The sequence below is a fragment of the Schistocerca gregaria genome, chromosome 2, assembly GCF_023897955.1.
Source record: "Schistocerca gregaria isolate iqSchGreg1 chromosome 2, iqSchGreg1.2, whole genome shotgun sequence".
Taxonomy (NCBI): domain Eukaryota; kingdom Metazoa; phylum Arthropoda; class Insecta; order Orthoptera; family Acrididae; genus Schistocerca; species Schistocerca gregaria.
Genome location: NC_064921.1, coordinates 1,013,808,401 through 1,013,822,411, shown reverse-complemented (window position 1 = coordinate 1,013,822,411; position 14,011 = coordinate 1,013,808,401).

Below are 14,011 nucleotides of genomic sequence, written 5' to 3'. Positions count from 1 at the left end.
GTGAGCGGAAGACGGCCTAACGGTATGCGGGACCGTAGCCCAGCTTCATGGAGACGGTTGCGAATGGTCCTCGCCGATACCCCAGGAGCAACAGTGTCCCTAATTTGCTGGGAAGTGGCGGTGCCGTCCCCTGCGGCACTGCGTAGGATCCTACGGTCTTGGCGTGCATCCGTGCGTCGCTACGGTCCGGTCCCAGGTCGACGGGCACGTGCACCTTCCGCCGACCACTGGCGACAACATCGATGTACTGTGGAGACCTCACGCCCCACGTGTTGAGCAATTCGGCGGTACGTCCACCCGGCCTCCCGCATGCCCACTATACGCCCTCGCTCAAAGTCCGTCAACTGCACATAAGGTTCACGTCCACACTGTCGCGGCATGCTACCAGTGTTAAAGACTGCGATGGAGCTCCGTATGCCACGGCAAACTGGCTGACACTGACGGCGGTGGTGCACAAATGCTGCGCAGCTAGCGCCATTCGACGGCCAACACCGCGGTTACTGGTGTGTCCGCTGTGCCGTGCGTGTGATCATTGCTTGTACAGCCCTCTCGCAGTGTCCGGAGCAAGTATGGTGGGTCTGACACACCGGTGTCAATGTGTTCTTTTTTCCATTTCCAGGAGTGTATTTATTTATTATTCCGTGGGAGCAAGTTAAGGAGATGTCTCCATGGTCATGGAACGACAATACATGAAATTATAACACGATAGTAGAAACAGATAAATTGAAATACAAGAAACGAATTCAGGCGACAGTTCGTAAGTTTAAATAAAGAAAATCAACACTGTAACACTGGAATTTGCTTAATTTTTTAGCTCTTCCAGGAGCTCCTCGACAGAATAGAAGGAGAGGGCCATGAGAAAACTCTTCAGTTTAGACTTAAAATCGGTGGGCTACTCCTAAGATTTTTGAGTTCTTGTGGTAGCTTATTGAAAATGGATACAGCAGAGTAGTGCAGTCCTTTCTGCACAAGAGTCAACGAAGTGCACTGCACATGCATATTTGATTTCTGTCTAGTGTTAACTGAGTGAAACCTGCTAACGCTTGGGAATAAGCTAATATTGGTAATAACAAACGACATTAAAGAAAATATATACTGTGAGGGCAATGTCAGAATTCCCAGACTATTGAACAGGGGTCGACAAGAGGTTCTCGAACTCACACCACAAATAGGTCGAACAGCCCGTTTTTGAGCCAAAAACACGCTTTTTGAATCAGAAGAATTACCCCAAAAAATAATACCATATGACATAAGCGTATGAAAATATGCGAAGTAGATTACTTTTCGTGTTGAACTGTTACTTATTTCAGATACTGTTCTAATGGTAAATAAAGCAGCATTTAGTTTCTCAACAAAATCCTGAACTTGGGCTTTCCACAACAGCTTACTATCTATCCGAACGCCTATGAACTTGAACTGTTCCGTCTCGCTTATAATATGCTCATTCTGTCTCATCAAAATATCAGTTCTTGTTGAATTGTGAGCTAGAAACTGTAAACACTGAGTCTTACTGTGATTTAGCATCAAATTATTTTCCACAAGCCACGAACTTATTTCATGAACTACATTATTTGATAATGTTTCAATATTACACGCAAGATCCTTCACTACCAAGCTGGTGTCATCAGCAAACAGAAATACTTTTGAATCACCTGATGACTGGAAAACCATAGCTTGGTCAGGTGAGTCGCGATTGGTAAGAAATTATAGCAGGCTTCGTGTGTGGCGCTGACTCCACGAAGCCAAAGACTCAGGTTGTCAACAAGGCACTGTCTAAGCTGGTGGTGGCTCCCCGATGGTGTGGGCTGTGTTTACGTGGAATGCAGTAAAGATGGAGGAGACCATTTACAGCCATTCATGGACTTTCGTGTTCCAAAACAACGATGAAATTTTTATAGATGGCAATGTGTGGTGTCAGTGGGGACAAGCGACTTTGCTTCACCAGGAATACCCCTCTCGATAACCACATGATAGAACTCACACCTGGCTCCAAGATACACCTTTTAGTTTCTGGGTTCATTTCGAAATTCACTTCGAGTTTCTGTCATCATTCACGTTCGAGCTGTAGTCTTGCGAAACGCGATCGAGGTTTTGAAACGCACTGTACTTCTGCTTGCGACTACAGCAGAGGCCTGCGTACGCGACTACAAGTAAGTTTGGCCGAGAGGAAGAGGTTCAATGGGAGCGCTACGCCGTGTGCTGCGCTGCCAGTGCGTCGCGGCAGAGGCAGCTTTGCAGATGCAGGACACTGCTGGCGCCGAGTCCGCCGTCTGCATCCATTACGTCTGCCAGGCGCTCCAAATTAGCTTAGGGCGCCAGTCGGCCACCGTAAACAGAGTTACAAGCGACAAGCCGGGCTGGGAGTGGAGCTGTCCGCGCCGGGGCTCAGCGAGGCGACAGCCACGCACCAGTGTGAACACCGAATACTCCCACCAGGGACTGTGGCCTGTCCCCCGTCAACACCACTTACGCATGGTTGCATGTTTTCCTGTAGCTCGCTACTAACTGTCTTGACAGCACGACAAAGCTCGTTCTAAACTTTTAATTCCGCCTTCAGGCATATAAGACTTTGTCTTGTGCTAATCCCACCCTCACTTAATACTTACTGCACCCAACATCATCCATAATCTGTTTTTTGTGTCCCATTTCACCTGCCCCATAATGTCTCTCTCTTTACTGCACTTCCGTGCTCCAAATTAACCATTAATGGATGCTGCCTTGTACCTCTCACTAACCACGGTTTAGTTTAGTGAGGTGAAAACAGTAGTGGGATAGAGATATGCACATATACAAGTGACAATAGTAAGACGAACAAGGTATAAAAGGGCAGTGTGTTGGTAGAGCTGTCATTTGTACCCAAGTGATTCATGCGGAAAGGTTTCCACATCATTACGTCTGCACCGCGGGAATTAACAGACTTTGACCGCGGAATGGTAGTTGGAGCCAGACGCATGGGGCATTCCATTTCGAAATATACTGAAGAGAAGATGTTCTATTCAGTACTTCTCTGTGTATACTCAGTATTACCATTTTTGCTTCAAGAAGTCCTGTGTCGTATACTGATATTCATGACATGATCTATGAAACCTGGTTGGTAGGTAGTCAGAGAGCGCACAGGATAAGGTTAAAGTTGTGGATGGGCCGTAAACAGTTACTGTGAGTTGCACAATCAAAACAAAACTTCATTTTTCTAAGAACCACTTATTTACTCATTGGCTTAAAAGACACAATTAAACAATACGCCTGAAGGCCTAGTTAAAGAAAACTTGATATGCTTTCAGGGTTGAAGGCCCAAAACTAAACAGAAAACACAACAACGGCTGAAGGCCACACTAATAAATCAAAAGCAATTAAAAATAGCAGGTAAATTAATAAAGAGACATTCTGTGAAAACTGTTAACGGCTGAAGGACTATACATCTGAAAGACAACTATAATTAAGGGTCATTAATAAAGAATTCTTTTAAGCAAGAAAATTTCATTATATACTACAAGAGAACAGCCAAAACCTGATTAACTTATTGCACGGCTGAAAGAAACAAACAAATTTGAAATAACGGCTGAAGGTCTGAACAACAAGTCAGATATATAATTTAGAATAAACCCCTTGTTTCTTATTAAAAAAGATTCCTTTTAGAGAATACACACAGCTGAAGGCCTTATTAAGGGGTTCACGCAAATTTTCAGCTGAAGGCCACACATAACATATGGAGCAACTAACGGCTCAGGGCCTGGATTACAAACAATTTCAGACAGAACAATTTCTAAGAATTAAAAAGATTTTTCTAAGCAATCAGTGCTCCAAATTTTAATTTAACTCGGCTCAACGCCTTTATATAAAATTTTAAAAAGCTGAATTAATACACAGCCAAAGGCCTAGCACAATACTTCAACTAAACTGAAAATCACATTTTAAAACAAACAGAACAAGTGGTGTTCAGAAGTGTTCCCAGGGTCGGCCTGTTAAGGTAGCTGAAACATAAGATGAGGTGAGACAGGAAGCCAAGAGTTGAATTTAGGTTACCGGATGGCAACCCAAACTAGGGATGGCCCAAGGACTGACCAACAATTTAACCAATTCCCTTCCGTCCGACCAACGGCAGATGATGGAGAATATCGGCCAACGACGACAATACGAACAGCACTACGCCTCCAGAAATTGGCGTCTAAAAACAGCCAGGACAACAATAACCACCCTAAGCAAATATGAACTAAACAACTTAAAGGACTGTTGAACTACACGCCGTGCTGGACAGCAACAACATGACGAGGAGAAGGCACACTGCCTACAAACTATGCTAACGACCAGGGCAGGTAACTGCAGCGTTAAGGGCCACAGGGCAGAAAATACCGCTGGCGCACTTCACTGATAAGTAACAGCCAGTTTAATAATTAATCACAACATAGGAAGACGGCTGCCAGATTTCGCCGATGCTGCTAGCCTAAACACCCAAGGGGGCAACAACCCGCAAATGAACAAAGAGATGTCACAATAGTTGAGGTTTCATAACAGATTATCTGATCACTCAACTTCAGCGTCCATGTTCGGTGGGCGACGGACTTGTCGCTCTAGCAGGTGGCGCCTCACGATCCGACAGCGCGTGCACACTGCCAGCGGCCCAGACCTCGCCTCGCTACTCAGAGACTTGCTTGCTGACCGTTCAAACTGACTCACTAGCACATACACCATCATCCGAAAATAATAGCAGTCAAAGATAGTACGACAGTACTAGTATCGATAAGTTCTGCTGCTGCCACTCAAGGAGGCAAGTCAGCAACTTGGTTACGACAGTAAGTAAGGAAGAAACAAGACGCCACTCGATGTAAAAATGCCAAAGAATCAACGGCAATAACGCGGCTCATACATGGCTCAATCTACAAGTTATTTAAGTAATGATAAATTTAATGTAGTCGCTTAAATCATGTTAACTCTTATCCGTGAAGATGGCCCTTGATTGAAACCCGTTGATATTTGGGTTTAAAATAAAAGTAGCTTATGATCAAACAAGCATTTTATACATTACTTGACTGCTGTTGATAGTCACCTTCCAAAAATGTTTAAAAACTCTTCTATGTTAAGTTTTTTTGAAAAATTTGTACTCATATAATCTGTTTTCAACAATGATGCCTTTAATATATTGTATTCAATATTTTTAATCTATATATCTCATTTAAACAATATTTCTCAATAACGCCGTGGGCTGGGAGTAGCGTCTTTTATCAGTAATTAAAACGTCCTCGATCTCTGGTTTCGAATCCCTTCGTCCTTCACGCTTAAATTTTGAATCAAAATCAACTGCAATGGTGACCGAAGACTTCCGGCATAAGAAGTCAATCTCCCTCTGCCAACTACTTAATGAACAGGGATGGAAGCATGGACTGAGGTTCAGGGTACTCTCTTGCCCTCGGGGTGGGAAACTGCCCCCACAAGGTGGAAGAATTAGAAGAAAATCACCCGCATAAAGATACAGAAGACAATAGAAATCACTGCATTAAAGGCACATAATTTGCATTCACAAGCCTTGTAGTCCATAGTTGAAAAAGCGTCATGATCGTCTCTCCATTGGCAAAAGATTCCAGACCAGCCCCCACTCAGATCTTCGGGAAGAGACTGCCACGGGGAAGGCGACCATGAGAAAATGAACAACCATCGAAAGCATAGTGTTCCACAAGTCGACGCCTGTAATGTCAGCAGCTTGTACGTGGTAGGGGAGCTAGAAAATCAGAAAAGGGAATTGCTAAAACGCAATCTACATACAGTGGATGTCAATGAAGTGAAATGGGAAGAGAAAAAGGATTTCTTTTCAGCGAAATCGCAACAGCAACAGAAAATGATGTAACAGGAGTAGGATTCACTGTGAATGGGAAGATAGGACTGAGAGTGAGCGAATGCGAACAGTTCAGTGATAGACTTGGTCTCATTAGAATCGATAGCAAGCCAACACCAACAACGGTGGTTCAGGTATACATGTCGGCGGTGCAAGAGGAACAAGTATATTGCAGTAAAGGGAAATGAAAACCTGACTGTCTCGGGGGACTGGAATGTGGTTGAAGGGGAAGGAGTAGAAAAAGGACAATGGGATAATAAGAGCTTTGTAGTAGAAACAAGAGAGGAGAAACACTGAGTTCTGCAATAAATTTCACTTAGTTATAGCGAATACTCTGTTCAAGAATCACAAGGGGAGGACGTATACTTGGAAAATACTGGGAGATACAGGAAGATTTCAGTCATATTACATCACCGCCAGGCAGAGATTCCGAAATCAGTTACCGAATATCAAGGAATACGCGGGATCAGGTGTAGACTCAGATCTCAATTCAACAAAGATAGATAGTAAGTTGAAGCTTAAGAAACCAGTCAGAAAGAAACACTGCTGCAAGAAATGGGACACGGAAGCTTAATAAAAATATAGAGTAGGCTGAAGTCTATGAAACTAGTAGGGAAGAATCCTCGCTCAAAAAAATGAGACAGAGAAGCACTGAGGAATGAAGAGGCGCAATTGAAGTTCTCTGTGGCCATAGATACTGCGATAATTAATAGCTCAGTAGTCATTTTAGTTTAAGGGGAACGGACACCTATAAAAGGGCAATCGCAGAAACTGGGAAGAAAAACATAGTTACTAGGAAGGCAACTGCGAAGAAACCGTGGATAACACAAGAAATATTGCAGTTCATCGATGGAAGTAGGAAGTACAAAAACGTTCAGTGAAATTCAGGAATACAAAAACACAATCTCTTAGTACTGACATAAATAGGAAGCACACAGAAGCTAATGCGAAATTACTACATGAATAATGGAAAGAAACTGAAGAAGAAACGATTCTCTGAATGACTGACACAGCATACAGAAAAGTGAAAACAACTTTCGCTGAAACTAAATGCAACGAAAATTTCACTGTTAAATGCAGAGGAGAGAGGGAATAGGTGGAGGGAGTACAGTGAAGGACTCTACGAGAGGGAAGGCTTGTCTGATGAAGTGGTAGGAGTAACACGAGTAGACAGGGAAGAAATAGTGGATCCAGTAGTCGAATTACACTTTAAAAGAGCTCTGGATGACTTAAGATCAAATAAGTCAGAAGGGAAAGATAATATTTCATCGGCATTTCTAAAATCACTGGGGGAAATTGAAGCATCTAAGTCGTTTCATTGACTTCTGAACAGCATCACTTAGGTATCGGTACTCCAATAAATTCAAACTGAAAGGATGATCAGCCGTGTGCTATATCTGGCAGCAATGCAATGGTGAGCAGCGATGCAATCGTGGTGAAGCATTAATACTTGATTACCCTACCTGAATCGCATTTCACACCTAAATCATTTCCTACATTATCTATACAGGGTGGTCCATTGATCGTGACCGGGCCAAATATCTCACGAAATAAGCGTCAAACCAAAAAACTACAAAGAACGAAACTTGTCTAGCTTGAAGGGGGAAACCAGATGGCGCTATGGTTGGCGCGCTAGATCGTGCTTCCATAGGTCAAACGGATATCAACTGCGATTTTTAAATAGGAACGTACATTTTAGTACATATTCGCGTAGTACGTAAAGAAATATGAATGTTTTAGTAGGTGTTTCAGCTGCTGTCGTACCGGATAATCCGCACATCAGTTGCAAACAAACTGCGCGAGATTCGGGAATCTCAAAAACGTCGGTGTTCAGAATTCTACATCAACATTGATTGCACCGTACGATATTTCTATGCACGATGAACTGCATGACGTCGACTTTGAACATCGTGTACAGTTCTGGCACTGGGCACAAGAGAAATTACGGAACTATGACAGATTTTTTGCACGCGTTCTATTTAACGACGAAGCGTCATTCACCAACAGCGGTAACGTAAACCGGCATAATATGCACTAGTGGGCAACGGGAAGTCCACGATGGCTGCGACAAGTGGAGCATCAGCGACCTTCACGGGTTAACATATGGTGCGGCATTATGGGAGTAAGGATAATTGGATCCCATTTTATCGATGGCAATCTAAAGGGTGCAATGTATACTGATTTCGTACGGAATGTTCCACCGATGTCACTACAAGATGTTTCACTGCATGACAGAATGACGACGTAATTCCAACATGATGGATGTCCGGCACATAGCTTGCGTGCGGTTGAAGAGGTATTGAATACCATATATATTGACAATTGAATTCGTCGTCGAGGCACCATACCATGGCCCGCACGTTCACCGGATCTGACGTCCCCGGATTTCTTTCTGTGGGGAAAGTTGAAGGATATTTGCTATCGTGATCCACCGACAACGCCTGACAACATGCGTCAGCGCATTGTCAATGCATATGCGAACATTACGGAAGGCGAACTACCCGCAGTTGAGAGGAACTTAGTTACACGTATTGCCAAATGTATTGAGCTTGACGGATATCATTTTGAGCATTTATTGCATTAAGGTGGTATTTACAGGTAATCACGCTGTAACAGCAAGCGTTCTCAGAAATGATAAATTCACAACGTTACATGTATCACATTGGAACAACCGAAATAAAATGTTCAAACGTACCTACGTTCTGTATTTTAATTTAAAAAACCTACGTGTTACCAACTGTTCGTCTATAATTGTGAGCCATCGTCTAAAATTGTGAGCCATATGTCTGTGACTGTTACAGCGCCATCTATAACAAAGCGAAAACAGTGGTCCAACTAAAACATTCAAATTTCTTTACCTACTACATGAGTATGTAATAAAAATGGGGGTCCCTATTAAAAAAAAACGCAGTTGATATTCGTTTGACCTATGACAGCGCCATCTAGTGGGCAAACCTTAGCGCCATCTGGTTTCCCCCTTCAAGGTAGACAAGGTTCGTTCTTTGTAGTTTTTTTTCGTTTGACGCTTATTTCGTGAGATATTTGGCCCCGTCACTATCAATGGACCACCCTGTATTAAGAGTTTCATTTGAGACAGTAATTCCAGTGTCATATATCAGTATTGTCATCCTATGTTTTCCTTGTCCAATGCCTCCTGTTGTCTGCTTGGATTTTTATCTTTCATTAAAAATTCAGTCAGTCATTGAAGGATTAAATTGGCATAGTTAGAATGTTCATAATGTCTGTTCACCGGTTCCCGACCGGCGGTAGGAACTGTTGGAGAGTAGCGAGCAGCCTCACTGCGCTAGGAATCATCGAAGTGCTGTAATTTTGTGAATGTGTAAGTTCCAGCTTAACTGAGCCCTTAATTCATTTCTTAGTAAATTTCAACGAGTATATAATAGTTCGGGGTACCTTGCACAGGCAGGAACTAAGAATAATTTCGTGAGTTTTGGAATTTGTAGCCGTGTTTCTTTTGTGCTCTATAACATTGGGATTTTGAGGCATTAAGCCACATGGATCTATGAATTTGGTTGTACATTCCAGAATAAATCGTGTAACTGATCATGAGCGGTGCGTATGCTTTTAACATTCGGTAGTCATATTATGAAAGAGGCCACTGAGTCTTGTGCAGACTTGAATGAGATTCCTCTAGGCATGGTTGGTAGCCGTTACCTCGAGTTTTGTTCGTGAGGTTGTTCTTTTGGTTTAAGTGGATTCTCGAGCGTTATTGTTTGATTTCATGATGTTTCTTGTGGTGAATTTTTGTTACATTTTATCGATATTTCTTTGTAGTGGTTAAACACGTGGTTATTATTGACTTTCGATGGCTCCTACCTTTCGGAAGAATTGTTCACAGTTCGTAGTTCCTATTCGTTCTTCTTAACTGCAATCTCACTTAATTTTTTATGAATTTTTAAATAATTTTTCCTCCATCTGTTCTCTCATCGAAGCTAGTCTCTCTCTAATCTTACATCTTGCATCCCTTATAGTATTACTGAACGGCTTCTTCCTCTGTAATGAATTATTAGATTAAATGTGTGCTTCTTTAATCAATCTGTACTAAGGCGCTAAAGATATTAAATGATAGACTCACTCATGTATGCTTCCAGAGAGTCAACCCGCAATTTCTGTCTCACCAGTCCATGGTAAGGCTTTTCTGTTAAATATGCTTTCGTTCCGATGCTTCCCTTTTAAAGATTTCCTCATCATATAAACGTTTAGTAAAGGCATTCCTGATGCTGAATAACTTATCCGCTATTTATCCCCTTCGTATCGACCCTCTTCCAGAACAGGTTAGCCCACAGTTGTATGATTTCTGGTATATTTAAGAGCATATCTCAAGCTGATTCTCGTACAGTATTAATCAAGAATTATAACGGCGTACTAAAATTGAATTAACTTTTCCCGAATATAGACTTATCCAGTATTTTTTTTTCAAGCAAATGCACAGGATAATTAAGAAGTAGGTCAATTCAGGTGGTGATCCGAGACATCTTCTGTAATAATCCCGATTTAATTTAACATAACAATACACCAGGCTCCGTAACAGAATATCTTGTCATCAGCCAACCTAACTACGTAATTAAATAGGTACATTACAAGGTAGTAATAAAACGACTATTCATATTGGTGGTAGAATGTGTGAGACTGACGATGTACAATGAGAATTTCAGAAAAACATCACCAAACAGTTCGTAAGATTGCAAGACCCAACATCTGTGACCATTACTGGACAATCAGCTAACAGCTCATGTGTCCAAGTTGCTGACACGAATAATATACAGAAGAATGGAAAAGAAAATTGAGGATCTGCTAAATAACAATCAGTCTGGCATTGAGAAAGGAACGTTAAATGGAATGAACAGTATAATGAATACAGACTGTGCACTGAGAGTAAATCGAAGAAAACTGAAAGAAGTGAGAAGTAGCAGAAATGAGAACAGCGAGAAACTTAACACAAAAATTGGTGATCAAGACCTAAATGAAGCTAAGGTCCGCAGCTCGTGGTCGTGCGGTAGCGTTCTTGCTTCCCGCGCCCGGGATCCCCGGTTCGATTCCCGGCGGGGTCAGGGGTTTTCTCTGCCTCGTGGTGATTGGGTGTTGTGTAATGTCCTTAGGTTAGTTAGGTTTAAGTAGTTCTACGTGACTGATGAGCATTGATGTTAAGTCCCATCGTGCTCAGAGTAATTTGAACCTTTTTTTTTTTTTTTTTTTTTGAAGCTAAGGAATTCCGAACCATGAATAGTCTACCAGTGCCAAACAAAGGTCTTAATTTGAGGAAGAAACTTCTTATAACGTACGTTTGGAGTACAGCATTGTACAGTAGTGGAACATGAACTGTGAGAAAACTGGAAATGAGGAGAATCGAAGCGTTTAGTTGTGGTGCTACAGAAGCATGTTAAAAATTTGGTGAACTGATAAGGTTCTCCCCAGAATCTGGGTGGAAAGCATTTAATAGAAAACCGTGACAAGCAGAAGGGGCAGGATTATAGACAGCTGTTAAGTCATCAGGGAAAATTTTCCATGGTATTAGAGGGAGCTGCAGAGGGTAAACACTGTAGAGGAAAGCGGAGATTGGAGTAAATGCAGCAATTACCTGAGGACGTAAGTTGTAAGTGCTACTATGAGATGAAGAGGTTGGCATAGGAGAGGAATTCGTTCCGCAACGTATCAAACCTGCCAGAAGCTTCATTTTTATCAAATTTAACTTAAAAATTACATAATTTCCTAAATCTATGAAGAAAAATGGCAGGTAGGTAGTTTTTGCTTGGAGAAGGTAACGGGAATGACGGCTGATTAGGCAGTCTGCCAGAGTCACAAATTAACTTTTGTACGGCTCTGTCTGTGAAATTATGTAATGTGAACTGTATATAGCTTTTTCTTTCGATCTATGATGCGCTTTTCGTGTAGTCTTGCAAGAAGCTATAATCACCGATGTGATTTCGTCACATTCGTCGGTATGCCAGCTTGCATAAAATGAAGTGAAATTGTAATAACGTGTAAAAGCATCAAATCAGCTTACGAACTCCTAGATGTTTACAAAACTGATTCAGTATGCTGGATATGTTTTATATTAGTTAATGATTTATAAGACATGTTGTAAAGGAGACTTCCGTACATGTTTGTTAGAATATGACGGTCAGCACTGTTACAATGACGAAGTCTCGCAGGGGAGAGTGAGAAGAAGTAGACAGAGTTTGATAAAGAGGCAGGAAGCTGAACATCGGTTTCAGTTCAAGCTATTTGTTTTATAGCAGTACAATCCTAGAAGTAATGATAAGTAATTTTAAGTGTGGGAAACGAAAGAAGAGCATCGTCGCCAAGATGGACATCGGGCATAGCCGCATCGACGTTTTGACATTAATGTGAAACAGAATCAATTAGGTAGGGTACAATTAAAATTTGCTATATGATACGGTGTATACACTGAAATGCCAAACTCATGCAATAGCGAAGAGCACATATACAGATGGCAGTGCTTTTCCAGAGCAGTCATTTGTACTCAGGTGATTCACGTGGAAAGGTTTCCGACGCGGTTAGGGCCGCAGTACAGGTATTGAAGGACTTTTAACGCGAAATGACAGTTGGATGTAGACGCATGGAATATTCCATTTCGGAAATTGTTAAGGAATTCAATATTCCGAGATCAACAGTGGTGGTCTGGTGGTCTGGTTTCTACAATAACTCAGTTTGTCACATCTTAGGAGATATACAAATAGAGAGACACATTAACTGAATACAGGACTTCTGAATATGTCCCTGCTTCCGGCTTATTTTCTTTTTCCTTTCATCTCTCTCTCTCTTTCTCTCTCCTCCAGCTGTCTCCACATTTCTAATTGTATTCTTCCCCTCTCTCTCTATCTCTCTCTTCCTGATTCCATTGCAACTGTTCTAGTTTCATCAATGTAGCACTTACGGCGTCGTAACCCTGCGCGGCCCACGTAACTGTTGGCTTAGTTGCGGGCGCGGCAATTTCACCCGCAACAGTTGGCAACACACTTCCATCCGCGCTACGCTCTATCTCAGCGTGTTGCGGTTTCGTGGTTAACAATATTGTCTTGCATATTTCTATGCGAGGTAGATCCCATGAGGTTTACTCTAATTCGTTATTACTATACTCTCGTGAATCTGTTTCTACGTCGACCTCTCTCCTCTTGCTACGTAATCTCATGGATTCTGAACGAGACATTATTTTAGCACAACTATCTTCACACGGTAATCACCACTGAAACAATAATAATAATAAAATCTTCAATTCCTAATTCTACACAAAATCTATAACAAACATAAATTTCCTTGCCTATTGTAATCACTGTTTGCCAAACACTACCACTCGATACGAACAATGAATACCGGCACATAAAACGACACACAAAAGCAAGAGATATTTTCAAAAGCCCTTACCTTCGTTTTTTAATTGTTGTCTTTATTCTTTTTTGTTCATGTGGTGGGTTCCAGATCTTCAGTTTCCTCTTTACAACGAAATTAATAATCCTCGTACACATGAAACAGATTACATATACAAGCATTAATTTCCTTGTCTGGAAAATATATTCTTTACATATACATAAATTTCTGAAACAGATTACATATACAAGCATTAATTTCCTTATCTGGAAAATATATTCTTTGCATGTACATAAATTTCTGGAACATGGAGCCCCACGTTCGGCGCCAGTTATCTCGTAACTTTTTGGAAAGAGAAGAATGATTCATTAATTTGGAATGAAGAAGTTTTGTTAAAGAAAATCTCTTTTACGTTCATTAAAAGCCACGTCCAAAATTTACTGTGCCGCTGTAGTCATTTCACAGAAAAAGTCTGGTGGCAGGTTGGGTCTCCCCGAAACGAGTAAGAAGGTCGCATCAAGAAGGACAGAACTCTCGCAACACTACCAAGATAATAGCGCCGCAAATTACCGTACTGCCATAAGGTATAATATAGCAGACGTTTGTGGAAACTTTTCTCCTGACAACGGGACAACTGTTCGCCGCTCTGTTATCTTGATAAAAAGAGGATACAGCTCTATTAGACAGAAAGAAGATCGTTCTCGTGATTCTGCCAGTATAGGCGATAAAAATTACTTGTGAACCTCGGTCTTATTGTCCGCTACAGCTTGAAGAAGGCCACGCCAGGATATATTTATTCACTCTGGATTTATTTGGGACGTCCTGTTTTAGCTA